Genomic DNA, 21,616 nt, shown 5'->3' with positions numbered 1-21,616 from the left:
TCTACACCACGGAAGGGCTGATTCTTAGGAAGGAAGGCTGTTGGAAATAAGCATTGCGCGTCCGAGGGTGATTATATTCTTATTAGGTATATACTCACCCTCGGACGCGCCCTGCTTCTTTATTTGGAATGAATGTTTATTTGCAATGTGGTGTTGACTTTCTCTATTATTTTGGTAATTAATGATTTTATTATTTTCATTGTTTTGCATCTTCTCGGCAATAATATAAAGAAGACGCGACAGGACAACACTCGGTGGATGCCATATCTGTGTTTTCAATTTAAAAAACCTTTCAGTTAACTACTTGCAGGAGAAAGTAATTGTAGCTGGTGGCCATTTTTAGTACTGTACCAGATTTTAGTTGTGTGTTTGTTTTTAATGTTAAAATGTCTGCATTTGATATCTCACCAGTATTTTCTTTTTTATAAGCAAAATACTTTTTTTTTTATTTTATGATGTTGGTTCAAGGGGTACACGGGCAGCAGTAGACAGGTCAGTGGAGGCCTAGTGGAAGGAGGAACTGCAGACAGGCATCGAAGGCCTAAAATAATAACACATGGCTGTAGGCAATTTTAAATTGGTTCCAGGGGTACACGGGCAGCAGTGGTGTGGTCAGTGGAGGCCTAGTGGAAGGAGTGACCACAGACAGGCATCGAAGGCCTAAAATAATAACACATGGCTGTAGGCAATTTTAAATTGGTTCCAGGGGTACACGGGCAGCAGTGCCCTGGTCAGTGTAGTAGTAGTTGAAAGAATGGACCGCAGACAGGCATCGAAGGCCTAAAATAATATCACATGGCTGTAGGCAATTTTAAATTGGTTCCAGGGGTACACGGGCAGCAGTGGTGTGGTCAGTGGAGGCCTAGTGGAAGGAGTGACCGCAGACAGGCATCGAAGGCCTAAAATAATAACACATGGCTGTAGGCAATTTTAAATTGGTTCCAGGGGTACACGGGCAGCAGTGCCCTGGTCAGTGTAGTAGTAGTTGAAAGAATGGACCGCAGACAGGCATCGAAGGCCTAAAATAATAACACATGGCTGTAGGCAATTTTAAATTGGTTCCAGGGGTACACGGGCAGCAGTGGTGTGGTCAGTGGAGGCCTAGTGGAAGGAGTGACCGCAGACAGGCATCGAAGGCCTAAAATAATAACACATGGCTGTAGGCAATTTTAAATTGGTTCCAGGGGTACACGGGCAGCAGTGCCCTGGTCAGTGTAGTAGTAGTTGAAAGAATGGACCGCAGACAGGCATCGAAGGCCTAAAATAATAACACATGGCTGTAGGCAATTTTAAATTGGTTCCAGGGGTACACGGGCAGCAGTGGTGTGGTCAGTGGAGGCCTAGTGGAAGGAGTGACCGCAGACAGGCATCGAAGGCCTAAAATAATAACACATGGCTGTAGGCAATTTTAAATTGGTTCCAGGGTTACACGGGCAGCAGTGGTGTGGTCAGTAGAGGCCTAGTGGAAGGAGTGACCGCAGACAGGCATCGAAGGCCTAAAATAATAACACATGGCTGTAGGCAATTTTAAATTGGTTCCAGGGGTACACGGGCAGCAGTGCCCTGGTCAGTGTAGTAGTAGTTGAAAGAATGGACCGCAGACAGGCATCGAAGGCCTAAAATAAAACAATTGGGCTGGCTGTAGGCAATTTTAAATTGGTTCCAGGGGTACACGGGCAGCAGTGGTGTGGTCAGTAGAGGCCTAGTGGAAGGAGTGACCGCAGACAGGCATCGAAGGCCTAAAATAATAACACATGGCTGTAGGCAATTTTAAATTGGTTCCAGGGGTACACGGGCAGCAGTGGTGTGGTCAGTGGAGGCCTAGTGGAAGGAGTGACCGCAGACAGGCATCGAAGGCCTAAAATAATAACACATGGCTGTAGGCAATTTTAAATTGGTTCCAGGGGTACACGGGCAGCAGTGGTGTGGTCAGTGGAGGCCTAGTGGAAGGAGTGACCTCAGACAGGCATCGAAGGCCTAAAATAATAACACATGGCTGTAGGCAATTTTAAATTGGTTCCAGGGGTACACGGGCAGCAGTGCCCTGGTCAGTGTAGTAGTAGTTGAAAGAATGGACCGCAGACAGGCATCGAAGGCCTAAAATAAAAAAATTGGGCTGGCTGTAGGCAATTTTAAATTGGTTCCAGGGGTACACGGGCAGCAGTGGTGTGGTCAGTAGAGGCCTAGTGGAAGGAGTGACCGCAGACAGGCATCGAAGGCCTAAAATAATAACACATGGCTGTAGGCAATTTCAAATTGGTTCCAGGGGTACACGGGCAGCAGTGCCCTGGTCAGTGTAGTAGTAGTTGAAAGAATGGACCGCAGACAGGCATCGAAGGCCTAAAATAAAAAAATTGGGCTGGCTGTAGGCAATTTTAAATTGGTTCCAGGGGTACACGGGCAGCAGTGGTGTGGTCAGTAGAGGCCTAGTGGAAGGAGTGACCGCAGACAGGCATCGAAGGCCTAAAATAATAACACATGGCTGTAGGCAATTTTAAATTGGTTCCAGGGGTACACGGGCAGCAGTGGTGTGGTCAGTGGAGGCCTAGTGGAAGGAGTGACCGCAGACAGGCATCGAAGGCCTAAAATAATAACACATGGCTGTAGGCAATTTTAAATTGGTTCCAGGGGTACACGGGCAGCAGTGCCCTGGTCAGTGTAGTAGTAGTTGAAAGAATGGACCGCAGACAGGCATCGAAGGCCTAAAATAAAAAAATTGGGCTGGCTGTAGGCAATTTTAAATTGGTTCCAGGGGTACACGGGCAGCAGTGGTGTGGTCAGTGGAGGCCTAGTGGAAGGAGTGACCGCAAACAGGCATCGAAGGCCTAAAATAATAACAAATGGCTGTAGGCAATTTTAAATTGGTTCCAGGGGTACACGGGCAGCAGTGGTGTGGTCAGTGGAGGCCTAGTGGAAGGAGTGACCGCAGACAGGCATCGAAGGCCTAAAATAATAACACATGGCTGTAGGCAATTTTAAATTGGTTCCAGGGGTACACGGGCAGCAGTGGTGTGGTCAGTGGAGGCCTAGTGGAAGGAGTGACCACAGACAGGCATCGAAGGCCTAACATAACAAAAATGTCAATACAATGGTATTGTCAGTGGCAGGCATTGAAGGATGTCAGCGCATAGACTAAACATTGGTGGAGCTGTGAGATAATTTTGCAAGTGGTAGAGCACTGTTTGAGCTGGGGTGGGGGGAAACTGTCTTGTGGCCGGCGGTACAGGCCCAGGGCCCCTCATATTACAACGGTGTGTCTGACGTTGGGTGCGCACCACCACCGCCAGAGACACTTTATTGTACTAGGAGGGACCCAGTGGCAGTGCCGTCGACCAAAAGCGGGCTCACCCACCTCTTCAGACAAACTGCACTCTCACGGGTGCTGTCGCCAAGTGTCGATACCACGGCCCCGTGTGGGGAGTTTGGCCATTTAGTGAGGTGTAAACATGTCGTATGCTGGACAATCAGGTGCTGAAAATTACGAGATTGGAAAAGGCATTCAGAATAGTCCACAGGCAAGACCTTTTCATAGGAAAGCTAGGTGTCAGCCGGGCAAGGTGGGGCAAAAGATTTCGAAATCCAGTTGTGGTTCATTTTAATGAAGGTTAGATCATCTACATTTTGGGTAGCCAGACGAGTCCTTTTTTCTGTTAGTATTGAACCTGCAGCACTGAATACTCTTTCTGATAGGACACTAGCTGCCGGGCAAGCAAGCTCCTGCAATGCATATTCTGCCAATTCTGGCCAGGTGTCTAATTTTGATGCCCAGTAATCAAATGGGAATGACGGTTGAGGGAGAACATTGATAAGGGATGAAAAATAGTTTGTAACCATACTGGACAAATGTTGTCTCCTGTCACTTTGAATTGATGCTGCAGTACCTGTCCTGTCTGCGGTCATAGCAAAATCACTCCACAACCTGGTCAGAAAACCCCTCTAGCCAACGCCACTTCTGATTTCTGCCCCTCTAACTCCTCTGGTCTGCTGGCCCCTGCAGCTCGTGTGAGAACGATCACGGGCGCTGTGTGCAGGGAATGCCAGAAGCAAACGGTCAACAAGAGTTGATTGTTTGGTTGCTAATATTAGTTCCAAGTTCTCATGTGGCATTATATTTTGCAATTTGCCTTTATAGCGAGGATCAAGGAGGCAGGCCAACCAGTAATCGTCATCATTCATCATTTTAGTTATGCGTGTGTCCCTTTTGAGGATACGTAAGGCATAATCCGCCATGTGGGCCAAAGTTCCAGTTCTCAAATCTGCGGTTGTGCTTGGTTGAGGGGCAGTTTCAGGCAAATCAACGTCACTTGTGTCCCTCAAAAAACCAGAACCCGGCCTTGCCGCGCCACCAATTTCCAGTGGCCCCGGAAAAGCTTCCTCATTAAAAATATAATCATCCCCATCATCCTCCTCGTCCTCCTCCTCCTCTTCGCCCGCTACCTCGTCCTGTACACTGCCCTGGCCAGACAATGGCTGACTGTCATCAAGGCTTTCCTCTTCCTCAGCTGCAGACGCCTGATCCTTTATGTGCGTCAAACTTTGCATCAGCAGACGCATTAGGGGGATGCTCATGCTTATTATGGTGTTGTCTGCACTAACCAGCCGTGTGCATTCCTCAAAACACTGAAGGACTTGACACATGTCTTGAATCTTCGACCACTGCACACCTGACAACTCCATGTCTGCCATCCTACTGCCTGCCCGTGTATGTGTATCCTCCCACAAAAACATAACAGCCCGCCTCTGTTCACACAGTCTCTGAAGCATGTGCAGTGTTGAGTTCCACCTTGTTGCAACGTCTATGATTACGCGATGCTGGGGAAGGTTCAAAGAACGCTGATAGGTCTGCATACGGCTGGAGTGTACGGGCGAACGGCGGATATGTGAGCAAAGTCCACGCACTTTGAGGAGCAGGTCGGATAACCCCGGATAACTTTTCAGGAAGCACTGCACCACCAGGTTTAAGGTGTGAGCCAGGCAAGGAATGTGTTTCAGTTGGGAAAGGGAGATGGCAGCCATGAAATTCCTTCCGTTATCACTCACTACCTTGCCTGCCTCAAGATCTACAGTGCCCAGCCACGACTGCGTTTCTTTCTGCAAGAACTCGGACAGAACTTCCGCGGTGTGTCTGTTGTCGCCCAAACACTTCATAGCCAATACAGCCTGCTGACGTTTGCCAGTAGCTGCCCCATAATGGGAGACCTGGTGTGCAACAGTGGCAGCTGCGGATGGAGTGGTTGTGCGACTGCGGTCTGTGGACGAGCTCTCGCTTCTGCAGGAGGACGAAGAGTAGGAGGAGGGGGTGCGAACGGCTACAGCCAATTGTTTCCTAGACCGTGGGCTAGGCAGAACTGTCCCAAACTTGCTGTCCCCTGTGGACCCTGCATCCACCACATTTACCCAGTGTGCGGTGATGGACACGTAACGTCCCTGGCCATGCCTACTGGTCCATGCATCTGTTGTCAGGTGCACCTTTGTGCTCACAGATTGCCTGAGTGCATGGACGATGCGCTCTTTAACATGCTGGTGGAGGGCTGGGATGGCTTTTCTGGAAAAAAAGTGTCGACTGGGTAGCTCGTAGCGTGGTACAGCGTAGTCCATCAGGGCTTTGAAAGCTTCGCTTTCAACTAACCGGTAGGGCATCATCTCTAACGAGATTAGTCTAGCTATGTGTGCGTTCAAACCCTGTGTACGCGGATGCGAGGCTAAGTACTTCTTTTTTCTAACCATAGTCTCATGTAGGGTGAGCTGGACTGGAGAGCTGGAGATCGTGGAACTAGCGGGGTTGCCGGTGGACATGGCAGACTGAGAGACGGTGGGAGATGGTATTGTTGCCACCGGTGCCCTAGATGCAGTGTTTCCTACAACGAAACTGGTGATTCCCTGACCCTGACGGCTTTGGCCTGGCAAAGAAACCTGCACAGATACTGCAGGTGGTGCGGAAAATGGTGGCCCTACACTGCCGGAAGGGATGTTGCGTTGCTGACTAGCTTCATTGGCCGAGGGTGCTACAACCTTAAGGGACGTTTGGTAGTTAGTCCAGGCTTGCAAATGCATGGTGGTTAAATGTCTATGCATGCAACTTGTATTGAGACTTTTCAGATTCTGTCCTCTGCTTAAGGTAGTTGAACATTTTTGACAGATGACTTTGCGCTGATCAATTGGATGTTGTTTAAAAAAATGCCAGACTGCACTCTTTCTAGCATCGGATACCTTTTCAGGCATTGCAGACTGAGCTTTAACCGGATGGCCACGCTGTCCTCCAACAGGTTTTAGCTTTGCCACGCGTTTTGGGCAAGATACGGGCCCGGCAGATGGAACCTGTTGCGATGTTGATGCCTGCTGCGCCCCCTCCTCCTCCGCTTCAGAACTGCTGCCGCCTGCACCCTGTTCCCCCAATGGCTGCCAATCGGGGTCAAGAACTGGGTCATCTATTACCTCTTCTTGTAGCTCGTGTGCAACTTCGTCTGTGTCACCGTGTCGGTCGGTGGTATAGCGTTCGTGATGGGGCAACATAGTCTCATCAGGGTCTGATTCTTGATCAGCACCCTGCGAGGGCAATGTTGTGGTCTGAGTCAAAGGACCAGGATAGTAGTCTGGCTGTGGCTGTGCATCAGTGCACTCCATGTCAGATTCAACTTGTAATGGGCATGGACTGTTAACTGCTTCACTTTCTAAGCCAGGGACGGTATGTGTAAAGAGCTCCATGGAGTAACCCGTTGTGTCGCCTGCTGCATTCTTCTCTGTTGTTGTTTTTGCTGAAGAGGACAAGGAAGCGACTTGTCCCTGACCGTGAACATCCACTAACGACGCGCTGCTTTGACATTTACCAGTTTCACGAGAGGAGGCAAAAGAGCTAGAGGCTGAGTCAGCAAGATAAGCCAAAACTTGCTCTTGCTGCTCCGGCTTTAAAAGCGGTTTTCCTACTCCCAGAAAAGGGAGCGTTCGAGGCCTTGTGTAGCCAAACGACGAACCTGGCTCCACAGCTCCAGACTTAGGTGCAATATTTTCTTACCCACGACCAGCTGATGCTCCACCACTACCACTACCCTCATTACCAGCTGACAATGAACGCCCCCGGCCACGACCTCTTCCACCAGACTTCCTCATTGTTTTAAAAACGTTACCAAACGAACGGTATTTGTTGCTGTCACACAACTTACACGGTGAGCTATAACTTCAGTATGATTTAGCTACCCCTTTACAGGTGGGTGAGACCACAACGAAAATCAGCCACAATGTTACACACTCTGTTGTTGTTGGCAACAAATGAGATGGCACACACGCAGGACTGTCACTGAAGCGCAAATGTAAATATTTATCTCCCACTGATTTGTGTTTGTTTTTTTTAAAAGGGAGACTTCAGAAAAAAAAAAAATTAAAAAAAAATTATTTTTTACAGAAGAATTTATAAAACAAATAAAATGAAATGATTGTTTCAGGGAGAATTTAGGAAAAAAAAAAAAAAAAAGGCTTTGTAGGGCCCACTGAGTGAGAGAGGACGCACACAGGAGTCAGGAGTGGCACACAAGCCCAGAGGCCAATTTTAATCTCCCACCGATTGATTTAGTTATTTTTTTTGGTAGATTTTGGAACCCAAATCAAGCAAAAAAATTAATAGGCTTTCTATGGCCCACAATTGGGGAGAGAGAGAGATGGCACACCCAGGAGTCAAGACTGGCACACAAGCAAGAAGGGGCAATATGAATCTCCCACAGATTTTTTTTTTTTTTTTTTTTTCAGGGAGACTTGAGAGAAAAAAAAATACAAAAAAAATGATTTTTTTCAGGAATAATTTAGAAACCAAAGAAAATAAAATGATTGTTTCAGGGAGAATTTAGAAAACAAATAAAACAAAAAATAGGCTTTCTAGGGCCCACTGAGTGACAGATGACGCACACAGGAGTCAGGAGTGGCACACAAGCCCAGAGGCCAATATTAATCTCCCACTGATTGATTTAGTGATTTTTTTTGGTAGATTTTGGAACCCAAATCAAGCAAAAAAATTAATAGGCTTTCTATGGCCCACAATTGGGGAGAGAGAGAGAGATGGCACACCCAGGAGTCAAGACTGGCACACAAGCAGAAGGGGCAATATGAATCTCCCACAGATTTTTTTTTTTTTTTTTTTTTCAGGGAGACTTGAGAGAAAAAAAAATACAAAAAAAATGATTTTTTTCAGGAATAATTTAGAAACCAAAGAAAATAAAATGATTGTTTCAGGGAGAATTTAGAAAACAAATAAAACAAAAAATAGGCTTTCTAGGGCCCACTGAGTGACAGATGACGCACACAGGAGTCAGGAGTGGCACACAAGCCCAGAGGCCAATATTAATCTCCCACTGATTGATTTAGTGATTTTTTTTGGTAGATTTTGGAACCCAAATCAAGCAAAAAAATTAATAGGCTTTCTATGGCCCACTATTTGTGAGAGAGATGGCACGCTCAGGACTGGCACACAAGCCCAGAGGCCAATATTAATCTCCCATTTTTTTTTCCAGGGAAAATTTATAAACCCAATAAAAATAATAATAATAAATAGGCTTTCTATGGCCCACTATCTGAGAGAGAGAGATGGCACGCTTAGGACTGGCACACAAGCCCAAAGGCCAATATTAATCTCCCACTGATTGATTGATTGATTTTTTCAGGTAGAATTATGAACCCAAATCAACCAAAAAAATAAATAGGCTTTCTATGGCCCACTATTTGTGAGAGAGATGGCACGCTCAGGACTGGCACACAAGCCCAGAGGCCAATATTAATCTCCCACTTTTTTTTTTTTTCCAGGGAAAATTTATAAACCCAATAAAATAATAAAAAAATAGGCTTTCTATGGCCCACTATCTGAGAGAGAGAGAGATGGCACGCTTAGGACTGGCACACAAGCCCAAAGGCCAATATTAATCTCCCACTGATTGATTTATTGATTTTTTCAGGTAGAATTTAGAACCCAAATCAAGCAAAAAAATTAATAGGCTTTCTATGGCCCACTGAGTGAGAGATGGCACACACAGGAGTAAGGAGTGGCACACAAGCCCTGAGGCCAATATTTTTCTCCCACTGATTGATGTTGTGATTTTTTCTGGTAGATTTTGGAACCCAAATCAAGCAAAAAAATAAATAGGCTTTCTATGGCCCACTGAGTGAGAGATGACACAGACAGAGATGGCACTCTAGCAGAAATGTCAATCTTAATCTCCCACAAAAAAAAAAAAAAAAAGGAACTGTCCTTCAATTACTATCTCCCTGCAGTAATCTCAGCCAGGTATGGCAGGCAGCAATAAGGAGTGGACTGATGCACAAATTAAATAAAAAGTGTGGACAAACAAACAAGATAGCTGTGCAGAAAGGAAGGAACAAGAGGATTTGTGCTTTGAAAAAAGCAGTTGGTTTGCACAGCGGCGTACACACAGCAATGCAGCTATCAGGGAGCCTTCTAGGGCAGCCCAATGAGCTACAGCGCTGAGGAAAAAAAAAAAAAAAGGAGCTTCCACTGTCCCTGCACACTGAAGGTGGTGTTGGGCAGTGGAAATCGCTACAGCACAGGCGGTTTTGTGGTTAATGGACCCTGCCTAACGCTATCCCTGCTTCTGACGAAGCGGCAGCAACCTCTCCCTAATCTCAGATCAGCAGCAGTAACATGGCGGTCGGCGGGAACTCCCCTTTATAGCCCCTGTGACGCCGCAGACAGCAAGCCAATCACTGCAATGCCCTTCTCTAAGATGGTGGGGACCAGGACCTATGTCATCACGCTGCCCACACTCTGCGTTTACCTTCATTGGCTGAGAAATGGCGCTTTTCGCATCATTGAAACGCGACTTTGGCGCGAAAGTCGCGTACCGCATGGCCGACCCCGCACAGGGGTCGGATCGGGTTTCATGAAACTCGACTTCGCCAAAAGTCGGCGACTTTTGAAAATGTTCGACCCGTTTCGCTCAACCCTAGCCATCACCACTGCAGCTAGTAAAAAAAGAATGGAGCTGTGCTGCACAACTAGTGCTGGACCCCGGGTGGGAGAGTACCATCAGTTGTTGTTTTAAAGGTATAAGTTCATTTCGGGGCATAATACTTGATAGTTGAAAATCCCTTTAATGTGCACAAAAGGCCTTTTTCTCTCAAATATTGTTCACAAATTTGTTTAAAACTGTGTTAGTGAATATTGAGCACTTCTCCTTTGCTGAGATAGTCCATCCACCTCACAGGTGTGGCATATTCAGATGCTGATTAGACATGATTATTGCACAGGTATGCCCAAGACTGGCCACAATAATAAGCCACTCTAAAAAGTGCACTTTTACAGTGTTGGGTGGTCTGGGAGGGGGGTCAAACCAATCAGTATCTGTTGTGACAACCTTTTGCCTCATTTGCTTTTGACCACATCTCTTTGGATAGAGTTGATCAGGTGATTGATTGCAGTCTGTAAAATGTGGTCCACTCCTCTTCAATGGTTGTGCAAAGTTGCTGGATATTGGCAGAAATTTAAACACGCTGTTGTATACACTGATAAAGTGGATACCAAATATGCTCAATGGCCCTGTTCAGCTCGCACCTAATCTGGCTTGATGGATGTCAAAAAAAAAAATCAAGATTTGGATGATTCACCTTGGCCCCATGAACATCATAGCCGCCAGATTAGGTATGTTTATGTACGGCAACTTGATTTTTCCACAAAGTTCCACCACTTCAATGACTGCACAACAGTAACATACTGTGAGAGCCATCTTTAAACTCCTTTTTTTTTTATCAAAATGAGGCTACTGCTTGGGCTAATAAGTATTGCTTTAAAGGGAACCTGTCACCCCCGTTTTTGAGATTGAGCTATAAATACTGTTAAATAGGGCCTGCGCTGTGCGTTACTATAGTGTATGTAGTGTACCCCGATTCCCCATGTATGCTGAGAAATACATTACCAAAGTCGCCGTTTTCGCCTGTCAATCAGGCTGGTCTGGTCAGGTGGGCGTGTTCACAGCGCTCTTTTCTTCCCCAGCTTTCCGTTGGTGGCGTAGTGGTGTGCGCATGTCCAGAGTTCCGACTTCCCTGCGCCCACGTGAAGACACAGCGCGCGATCTGCGCTGTAATCCCTTGCATCGGTGGGGGCGGCCATCTTCCTGTGGCCGCGCGTGCGCAGATGGAGTACTCTGCTGCACGGGGCTTCAGGAAAATGGCCGCGGGCAGCCGCGCGTGCGCATTAGAGATCGCGGCGGCCATTTTCCCAAAGCCGAGATGCAAACTCGGCTTTGGGAAAATGGCCGCCGCGATCTCTAATGCGCACGCGCGGCTGCCCGCGGCCATTTTCCTGAAGCCCCGTGCAGCAGAGTACTCCATCTGCGCACGCGCGGCCACAGGAAGATGGCCGCCCCCACCGATGCAAGGGATTACAGCGCAGATCGCGCGCTGTGTCTTCACGTGGGCGCAGGGAAGTCGGAACTCTGGACATGCGCACACCACTACGCCACCAACGGAAAGCTGGGGAAGAAAAGAGCGCTGTGAACACGCCCACCTGACCAGACCAGCCTGATTGACAGGCGAAAACGGCGACTTTGGTAATGTATTTCTCAGCATACATGGGGAATCAGGGTACACTACATACACTATAGTAACACACAGCGCAGGCCCAATTTAACAGTATTTATAGCTCAATCTCAAAAAACGGGGTGACAGGTTCCCTTTAAGAATAACTGAAGCAGAAATGTATGATAGAGGTGGTTTCTTCTGGACATAGTCTAGCTGAATTCCAAGCAATCCTTATGTGCCATGATCATCTGAAAATCGAGATCCATTGATTATGAGCCATAGTGATATTTTCATCTACTTGAGAACCACAGGTGAAAAGGGGTATAGTACCTTATCAAATACAGCATCAGAACATGTAAGTTTATAGGATTTACACTATTGCAACGAGAGCTAAGAAGTGTTGAAAACTTTACTTACAGAGTTTACCTAGGGATGATAATGGTATATTTTTGTAGCAGGGTTAGCAGTTCATTTTTCAACACAACCTCTCAAGACCTGCTTGACCTAACATAAAGAGGAGGCTAGTTAAAAGAAATTCTATAAAAATGAGCTGTTCATTTGATTTCAGCTAAATGTATGTATTAACGTAAATAATAGAATCAGCTTTGCATATGAGTGGACAAAGACAGGTTCTACAATACTCTTAAAGATCATTTGTATGATTTTATACCATCTATCTGTATTTATCATTCTTAGTTTTTCTCTATTCCTTCTAATTTATCAATATGGGTCTAGCAGATTTATTCTAACACATTTTAACTCTGTTGGATTATTTTCTATTTGTGAGTAGGACCAGCACAATATATATACTGTCATGGCTCAGCTGTCAGGTGACCCGGAACCAGAGGCTCCTTCAGTGAACTTAGCACTATGGGGCACCCTAGCTTGCCCTATTCCCTGTGATACTTCTGAAGGTAAAGGTGTCGGAGCCTCCACCCTTGCCTTATCTCCTGAATCAGACCTCCGTCTGTTCCCTTCCCCCTGCCAGGGAAGAGGGGTGCTGCCATGCACCACAGTACACCAACCTGATGGACAATGCAACCCAAGCAAAAGGTAACCAGGCATGCAAATATTTACTCACATATAACAGAGGAATGCACTAGGGAGTCGAGGATGAGGAAAAAACAAAATAAGAGGAGGGAAGGGAATTATCACGCATTGTGATATAAGCACCAAAAAACACGTCTCCTCCAAGCCATGCAGTATAAGCTAGCTCTGACATGTGTTTGAATCAGGACCCAGCTTATATAGTGGATAGGAGTGGCTAACAGAGTTCAGCTGAGAGCTCAGACTCCCAGAGCGTCCATCATGGCCAATTAGCCACTGTTCTGCCAAAAGAAATAAACACAATTTAAAAAGAAGGTGAAATGTTTCTTTTCAGTGCAGGAGTAGGAGCAATCAGACGCTGGCTCCTCTCTGTTGCGGTAACCCTGTGACATAAACTGTATAAACCTGCAAGTTGAATATTACCCTCAATATGGCACCACAGCCTCTATAATATCATAGCTAACTGTCTCCCTAGCTCTTTGCTACACCAGAGTTCTGCAATCAAGTCAGCTCTCATGACGTTGGGAAACCAATTGTCCCAAACATTAATCTCATGCTGAGCTGGGTCACATAATCACATGACCACAGGAGTCCATAATAAAAATAAAAATAAAAAGTTTTAGAAATTACTGATGTTTAAAAAATAGAAATAATAATGTAAGAGAGCCAACATTACACCAAGAAATTCAGCAGTGAAGTCTTCATTGGGTCCTAACAAAAGTCTACAATATAAAATATATCAAATTGCAAAATATTTGTGGCTAACTTTCCTATAGCAAATGTGCAATTATATAATGGATGTAGCACGACAATTCAAAGTTTGCTAAAAAGAAAGATAGATCCAGCTCTGTCTTAGTCTTAATTCTTACTGAGATTATTTTCTTGAATTTTGTTTAGATTAGTAATAAGGTTGAAAATTGTCCAGCAATCATAAGTTTTAATTTAGATAAAGTTGTCACTGGACTGAGTAACCATACATGGAAAGAAATGCTTTACAGAGTGCCATCATTTCACTCATCACTAATATTTGATTTATTACATTACTAACCACAATTGTAGATGTGTAAATCTAGGTTTATACTCATTCACATTATCTCCTGTAAAAATGAAAAATGTGTTCTTAAAATGGCTTTTAAAGTCTGACCTCGGTTCAGTTATGTGATCTATTAGAAATGTTTCCTCTACTTTAAACTAATTATGTAAACCACTTCATTCGCCACTTACAGCTTTCACATCATTGGCATGCCTGCCTGCCTTACAATAGCTGCAATCATTTATGCTTATTTTTATTTAGCATGCCATTGTAATTGGTAGCACATGGTTAATATCTGTTTGCTTTGCACCTAATAATTTTATGATTAACCATAGCTTTTATAATGGCAATTTTTCACAGGATAGGAATGGTAACGGATTAAAAATGTGATTGTTACTAATACGGATAAACCTGACGCTGTAATAGCATTTAATAATACTATATTGACCAAGATGTTCATATTCATAAAAGTGCCTCAAGGTATTTAATTATTGTATTCGGTGTTATAGTATGATGCATTAATAACCTACAATATGTATGTGAACCATTCTAAACATTTAATAATATCATGCATTTAAAGGGGTAGATCAAAACAAACATTTATTTTAACCCATTAACGACCGCCGATATGCCTTTTAATGGCGGCAGTTAAGGATACTTATGCCTCAGCGCCGCTTTTTAACAGTGCTGAGAAATAAGTATATAGCGCCCCTCAGAGTCAGAATTTCTCCTGGGTCTCAGCTTCCGGGGGTAGCTGTGACCCCAGAGAACATGATTCAGGTTGGTTTTTACAGACACCAGTTTTGAGATCACCGTTCCTAACGGAATAATGGTGACCGCAAAACAAATAAAGTCTGATTTCACATTTAATTTCTCTCTCCTCTGATATGATCGAGAGAAATGGGGCCCTGCGATCCCGCCCCGTAACTCTGTTGTCCCTGCTACCCCCCGTAAATTCCCCTGGGCCGCCAGCGTCTTCTTCTGGGAGAAAATGGCGGGGTCAAGTCATTGATTCATTTTGATCACTGTGATAGACCCTATTACAGTGATCAAAATAAAAAAAATAGTAACTCAAACCCCCCTTTAATACCCCCTTAGATAGGTAAAAATAATGAAATGAAATAAATGTATTTACTTCCATTTTTCCATAAGAGTTAGAGTTGGGCTAAAGTCAGAATTGGGCTAAAGTTAGGGTTAGGATAGGGTTAGGGTTGGGCTAAAGTTAGGGATAGGGTTGGGGCTAGGGTTAGGGTTGGGGCTAAAGTTAGGGTTGGGCTAAGGTTATGGTTGTGGATATGTTTGGGATTACGTTTAGGGTTGGGATTAGGGTTAGGGATGTGTTAGGGTTAGGTTTGTGATTAGGGTTATGGTTATTGTTGTGATGAGGGTTAGGGGTGTGTTGGGGTTAGGGTTGAGGTTAGGGTTGGGATTAGGGTTAGGGGTATGTTGGGGTTAGGGTTAGAGTTAGAATTGGGGGTTACACTGTTTAGGCACATCAGGGGGTCTCCAAACACGACATGGCACCACCAATGATTCCAGCCAATTTTTCATTCAAAAAGTCGAACGGTGCTCCCTCCCTTCTGAGCCCTGCTATGCACCCAAACAGTGGCTTTTCCCCACATAAGGGCTTTCGGCATACACAGGAAAAATTACACACCAAATTTTGTGGTCTAATTTCTCCTGATACCCTTGTGAAAAAAATTGGCTCCAAAAGTAATTTTTTTTGTGAAAAAAGTAAAATGTTCATTTTTTTTCTTCCACATTGCTTTACTTCTCGTGAAGCACCTGGATGGTTAATAAACTTCTTGAATGTGGTTTTTTGCACCTTGAGGGGGCAATTTTTAGAATGGTGTCACTTTTGGGTATTTTCTGTGATATTGTCCCCTCAAACTCACTTCACATGTGAGGTGGTCCCTAAAAAAATGGTTTTGTAAGTTTTGTTGGAAAAATGAGAAATTGCTGGTCAACTTTTAACTCTTATAACGTCCTAACAAAAAAAAATGTTTACGAAATTGTGCTGATGTAGACATGTGGGAAATGTTATTTATTAACTATTTTGTGTTACACCACTCTCTGATTTAAGGGTGCAGGTCTCGTGTAGGTCTCGTGTGGTTGCACGGCGGTAACTATGACCAGATAAACTTTGTTATAGTGGTTGTAAGAGCCCATAATTGGCATATGCACTGAAGCACTTTGGCAAGGGTTTCTGCTCAGGTTATTTAACCGGGATATTAACTGGGAATATTATTGTAATATCTACAGGAACGCCATTTGAGGCTTATTAATATGTGCCTTATGGGTTGTATTATAAAACTAGCTGCGTATACGCACTAAAGCACTTTGATTGGGATTTCTCTCCAGGTCATTTGTCTGGGATATTATCTAAGAATTTCATGGTAATATTTATAGAAATACCGCTTGCCACATAGGTTATATTATACAATTATCTGTGGAGCCACACGTGATTTGTTTTGAATCGGAGGCATTTTTACAATTGATTGTGTATTTGAATTAAGGTTTTATCCTTTTGATATAAATAAAAATATGCAGTACAGACCAAAAGTTGGGACACACCTCATTTAAAGATTTTTCTGTATTTTCATGATGATGAAAATTGTACATTCACACTGAAGGCATCACAACTATGAATCAACACATGTGGAATTATATACTTAACAAAACAGTGTGAAACAACTGAAATTATGTCTTATATTCTAGGTTCTTCAAAGTAGCCACCTTTTGCTTTGATGACTGCTTTACACACTCTTCGCATTCTCTTGATGAGCTTCAAGAGGTAGTGTCCGGGAATGGTCTTCCAACAATCTTGAAGGAGTTCCCAGAGATGCTTAGTGCTTGTTGGCCCTTTTGCCTTCACTCTGCGGTCCAGCTCACCCCAAACCATCTCAATTGGGTTTAGGTCTGGTGACTGTGGAGGCCAGGTCATCTGGCATAGCACCCCATCACTCTCCTTCTTTGTCAAATAGCCCTTGCACAGCCTGGAGGTGTGTTTGGGGTCATTGTCCTGTTGAAAAATAAATGATGGTCCAACTAAACGCAAACCAGATGGAATAGCATGCCGCTGCAAGATGCTGTTGTAGCCATGCTGGTTCAGTATGCCTTCAATTTTGAATAAATCCCCAACAGTGTCACAAGCAAAGCACCCCCACCATCACACCTCCTCCTCCATGCTTCATGGTGGGAACCAGGCATGTAGAGTCCATCCGTTCACCTTTTCTGTGTCTCACAAAGACCAGCAGTTGGAACCAAAGATCTCAAATTTGGACTCATCAGACCAAAGCACAGATTTCCACTGGTCTAATGTCCATTCCTTGTGTTCTCTAGCCCAAACAAGTCTCTTCTGCTTGTCGCCTGTCCTTAGCAGTTTTTTCCTAGCAGCTATTTTACCATGAAGGCCTGCTGCACAAAGCCTCCTCTTAACAATTCTTGTAGAGATGTGTCTCCTGCTAGAACTTTGTGTGGCATTGACCTAGCCTCTAATCTGAGCTGCTGTTAACCTGCGATTTCTGAGGCTGGTGACTTGGATAAACTTATCCTCAGAAGCAGAGGTGACTCTCGGTCTTCTTTTCCTGTGGCGGTCCTCATGTGAGCAGTTTCTTTGTAGCACTTGATGGTTTTTGCAACTGCACTTGGGGACACTTTCAAAGTTTTCCCAATTCTTCAGACTGACTGACCTTCATTTCTTAAAGTAATGATGGCTACTCGTTTTTCTTTACTTAGCTGCTTTTTTCTTGCCATAATACAAATTCTAACAGTCTATTCAGTAGTACTATCAGCTATGTATCCACCAGACTTCTGCACAACGCAATTGATGGTCCCAACCCCATTTTTAAGGCAAGAAATCCCACTTATTAAACCTGACAAGGCACACCTGTGAAGTGAAAACCATTCCCGGTGACTACCTCTTGAAGCTCATCAAGAGAATGCCAAGAGTGTGCAAGGCAGTCTTCAAAGCAAAAGGTGGCTACTTTGAAGAACCTAGAATATAAGACATAATTTCAGTTGTTTCACACTTTTTTGTTAAGTATATAATTCCATATGTGTTAATTCATAGTTTTGATGCCTTCAGTGTGAATGTACAATTTTCAGTCATGAAAATACAGAAAAATCTTTAAATGAGAAGGTGTGTCCAAACCTTTGGTCTGTACTGTATGTTTTAAAACAAAACATTATGTGGCTTGTCTAATATTTTGGGGGGCATTTTGTGGTTGTTATTGCTGAATATGTTTTTAAATTTGGTTATTTGACTTATATGTATTCTACACCAGCAGATGACATGGCTCCCCAAACCATCACTGATTGTGGAAACTTCACACTAGATCTCAAGCAGCTTGAATTGTGTGCCTCTCCACTCTTCTTCCAGACTCTGGGACCTTGATTTCCCCATGAAATGAAAAATTTACTTTAATCTGAAAACAACACCTTGAACCACTGAGCAACAGTCCAGTTATTTATCTCCTTGGCTCAGGCAAGACGCTTCCATCATTGTCTATTGGTCATGAGTGGCTTGACACAAGGAATGTGACACTTGCATCCCATGTCCTGGATATGTGTGTGTGTGTGTGTGTGTGTGGTGGCTCTTGAAGCAATGACTTCAGTAGCTGTCCACGCCTTATGAATCTCCCCCAAATATTTGAATGGCTTTTTCTTAACAATCCTTTCAAGGCTGCGGCTATCCGGGTTGCTTGTGCAACTTTTTTTTACCACACTTTTTCCTTCCACTCAACTTTCCATTAATATGCTTGGATATAGCACTCTGAACAGCCAGCTTCTTTAGCAATGACCTTTTGTGGCTTTCCCTCCTTGTGGAGTGTGTCAACGACTGCCTTCTGGACATCTGTCAAGTCAGCAGTCTTCCCCATGATTGTGGAGCCTACTGAAACAGAGTAAGGGACCTTTAAAAAGCCTAGGAAGCCTTAGCAGGTGTTTTTGTTAATTATTCTAATTTACCGAGATAATGGCTTTTGGGTTTTCATTGGCTGTAAGCCATAATCATCAACATTAACAGAAACAAACACTTGAAATAGATCACTCTGTTTGTAATGACTGCATACAATATATAAGTTTCACTTTTTGTATTAAAAAACTGAAATAAAGTAACTTTTTGATGATATTCTAATTTTGTGAGAAGCACCTGTTTATACATATATATATATATATATATATATATATACAAATGCTTCTCACTAAATTAGAATATAAATAAATTAATTGAGAAGCATTTGTATTTGTGTGTATATATATACTAGCTATTGAACCCGTTCTACGCCCGGGTGGCTAGCATCTATATTGGTATATGGTCTCCATCCTGGTATGTGCTGCTCCATCCTGCGTCCCCATCCTGTCATGAGCTGCTCCATCCTGCGTCCCCATCCTGACATGTGCTGCACCCATCCTGCACCCCCATTCTGACATGTACTGCTCCATCCTGCGTCTCCATCCTGTCATGTGCTGCACCCATCCTGTGCCCCCATCCTGCCATGTGTTGCACCCATCTTGCGCCCCCATTCTGTCATGTGTTGCACCCATCCGGCGCCCCCATTCTGTCATGTGCTGCTTCCATCCTGCGCCCCCATTGTGACATGTGCTGCTCCCATCCTGCGCCCCCATTCTGACATGTTCTGCACCCATCCTGCGCCTCCATTCTGACATGTTCTGCACCCATCTTGCGCCCCCATTCTGTCATGTGTTGCACCCATCCTGCGCCCCCATTCTGTCATGTGCTGCTCCCATCCTGCGCCCCCATTGTGACATGTGCTGCACCCATCCTGCGCCTCCATTCTGACATGTTCTGCACCCATCCTGCGCCTCCATTCTGTCATTTGCTGCTCCCATCCTGTCATGTGCTGCTCCCATCCTGTGCCCCCGTTCTGTCATGTGCTGCTCCCATCCTGTGCCCCCGTTCTGTCATGTGCTGCTGCCATCCTGCGCCCGTTCTGTCATGTGCTGCTCCCATTCTGCGCCCCCGTTCTGTCATGTGCTGCTACCATCCTGCGCCCGATCTGTCATGTGCTGCTGCCATCCTGCGCCCTTTCTGTCATGTGCTGCTGCCATCCTGCGCCCTTTCTGTCATGTGCTGCTGCCATCCTGCGCCCCCGTTCTGTCATGTGCTGCTCCCATCCTGCGCCACCATTGCATTATATGCCCCCCATAAGATGCTCCATTATATATGCCCCGTATGCTGCTGCCATATATATAAAAAAAAAAAATACCATACTCACCTATCGTCGCTGGGCGCCGAGTGCTGGGGGCCTGAGCAGGCGGGGACACCGGCGTGCTGTGGGGGTCAGGTGCCGGAGTCACCGCTAGCTCAGGCCCCCAGCACTTGCTATACTCACCTGTCTGTCCCGTTCCAGCGCTGCGCGCCGCCATCTTCCGGCTCCTCTGGCTGTGACTGTTCAGTCAGAGGGCGGCGCCGGCGCGCATTAAGCGCGTCATCGCGCCCTCTGAACTGGGAACGTCACAGCAGAGGACCCGGGAGACGGAGCCGCACGCAGTGCTGGAACGGGGGACAGGTGAATATACTTACCCTCCTGGCGGTCCCTGACTCTCCTGTGGAGATCGCGGTGTGCGTTCAGTGTTTACGCATACCGCGATCTCCTGGGAGCGTCACTCTGTGAGGCCCAGACTGCGCCGGCACTTACGCTTGCGCAGTCTATAAAGGCTTCGGACAGAGTGACGCTCCCAGCATTATATTATAGATATATTATAGAGGTTTGTGCTCACTCAGCTGCATTTAAGGTAGGCGCAGGAAATGGTATTGCAGCAATATCCAGGCAACTTTATTCAATGTTCATAAACCGCACCGGCTAGCAAAACAAAACACAGCCTTTTCTGGCACAACGTGAAATCAAACTGAAAATAAGTTGTCTATATAGTAGTGCGAGTCTGCCTTCTCCGGTCAGTGCCTCTAGGAACACACTGAAGGTGAAAACAAACTGCAAGTAAGTGGTTCATATAGTACTGTGGGTCTACCTGCTAAGGTCAGTGCCTTTAGCAATTCTAACAACACACACTGGAGGTCTCTACACTTCCAGCCACAGACACTGAATGAGAGCCTTGGCCTCCATTTTATCTGCTAAGCCATGTCCCTGGTGGTTGGTATATGTGAGCGGTCATTCCCACCCATCTCTTATGACTGCTCCTAAAACCCGGCCCTGGCATGGCTTGACAACTCTCTCAGAACTATATGTGCTGGAGCATGCTTCTGAGCTCACATCACCACAGCTAATAGCCGCGATGACACATATCATCCAGCTTGTCCGGCGGCCATCTTACAATTTATATATTTATATATATAGATATATATCTATATATAGCTAGAAAAATTGGAACAGCACCAGAAAAATACCTTAACGGTGTGCACGCATCCACAATTAGCAATTAAGAGGCTCCTTATGATAATAGCAGAAAAAGTGGAAACAGCACAAAAAAATCAAAAAAGGTGATCTTTAATGCCTAATGGTGTGACGACGTTTCAGATATACAATCCTTTCTCAAGCCAAGAAAGGAAAGCTTGAGAAAGGATTGGATATCCAAAACGTCGTCACACCGTTGGGCATTAAAGATCACCTTTTCTGAATTTTTTTGTGCTGTTTCCCCTTCTTTTGCTATTACAGGTCCTTCTCAAAAAATTAGCATATAGTGTTAAATTTCATTATTTACCATAATGTAATGATTACAATTAAACTTTCATATATTATAGATTCATTATCCACCAACTGAAATTTGTCAGGTCTTTTATTGTTTTAATACTGATGATTTTGGCATACAACTCCTGATAACCCAAAAAACCTGTCTCAATAAATTAGCATATCAAGAAAAGGTTCTCTAAACGACCTATTACCCTAATCTTCTGAATCAACTAATTAACTCTAAACACATGCAAAAGATACCTGAGGCTTTTATAAACTCCCTGCCTGGTTCATTACTCAAAACCCCCATCATGGGTAAGACTAGCGACCTGACAGATGTCAAGAAGGCCATCATTGACACCCTCAAGCA

This window comes from Ranitomeya imitator, chromosome 3, assembly GCF_032444005.1.
Source record: "Ranitomeya imitator isolate aRanImi1 chromosome 3, aRanImi1.pri, whole genome shotgun sequence".
NCBI lineage: Eukaryota > Metazoa > Chordata > Amphibia > Anura > Dendrobatidae > Ranitomeya > Ranitomeya imitator.
This window is presented reverse-complemented; position numbering follows the sequence as displayed.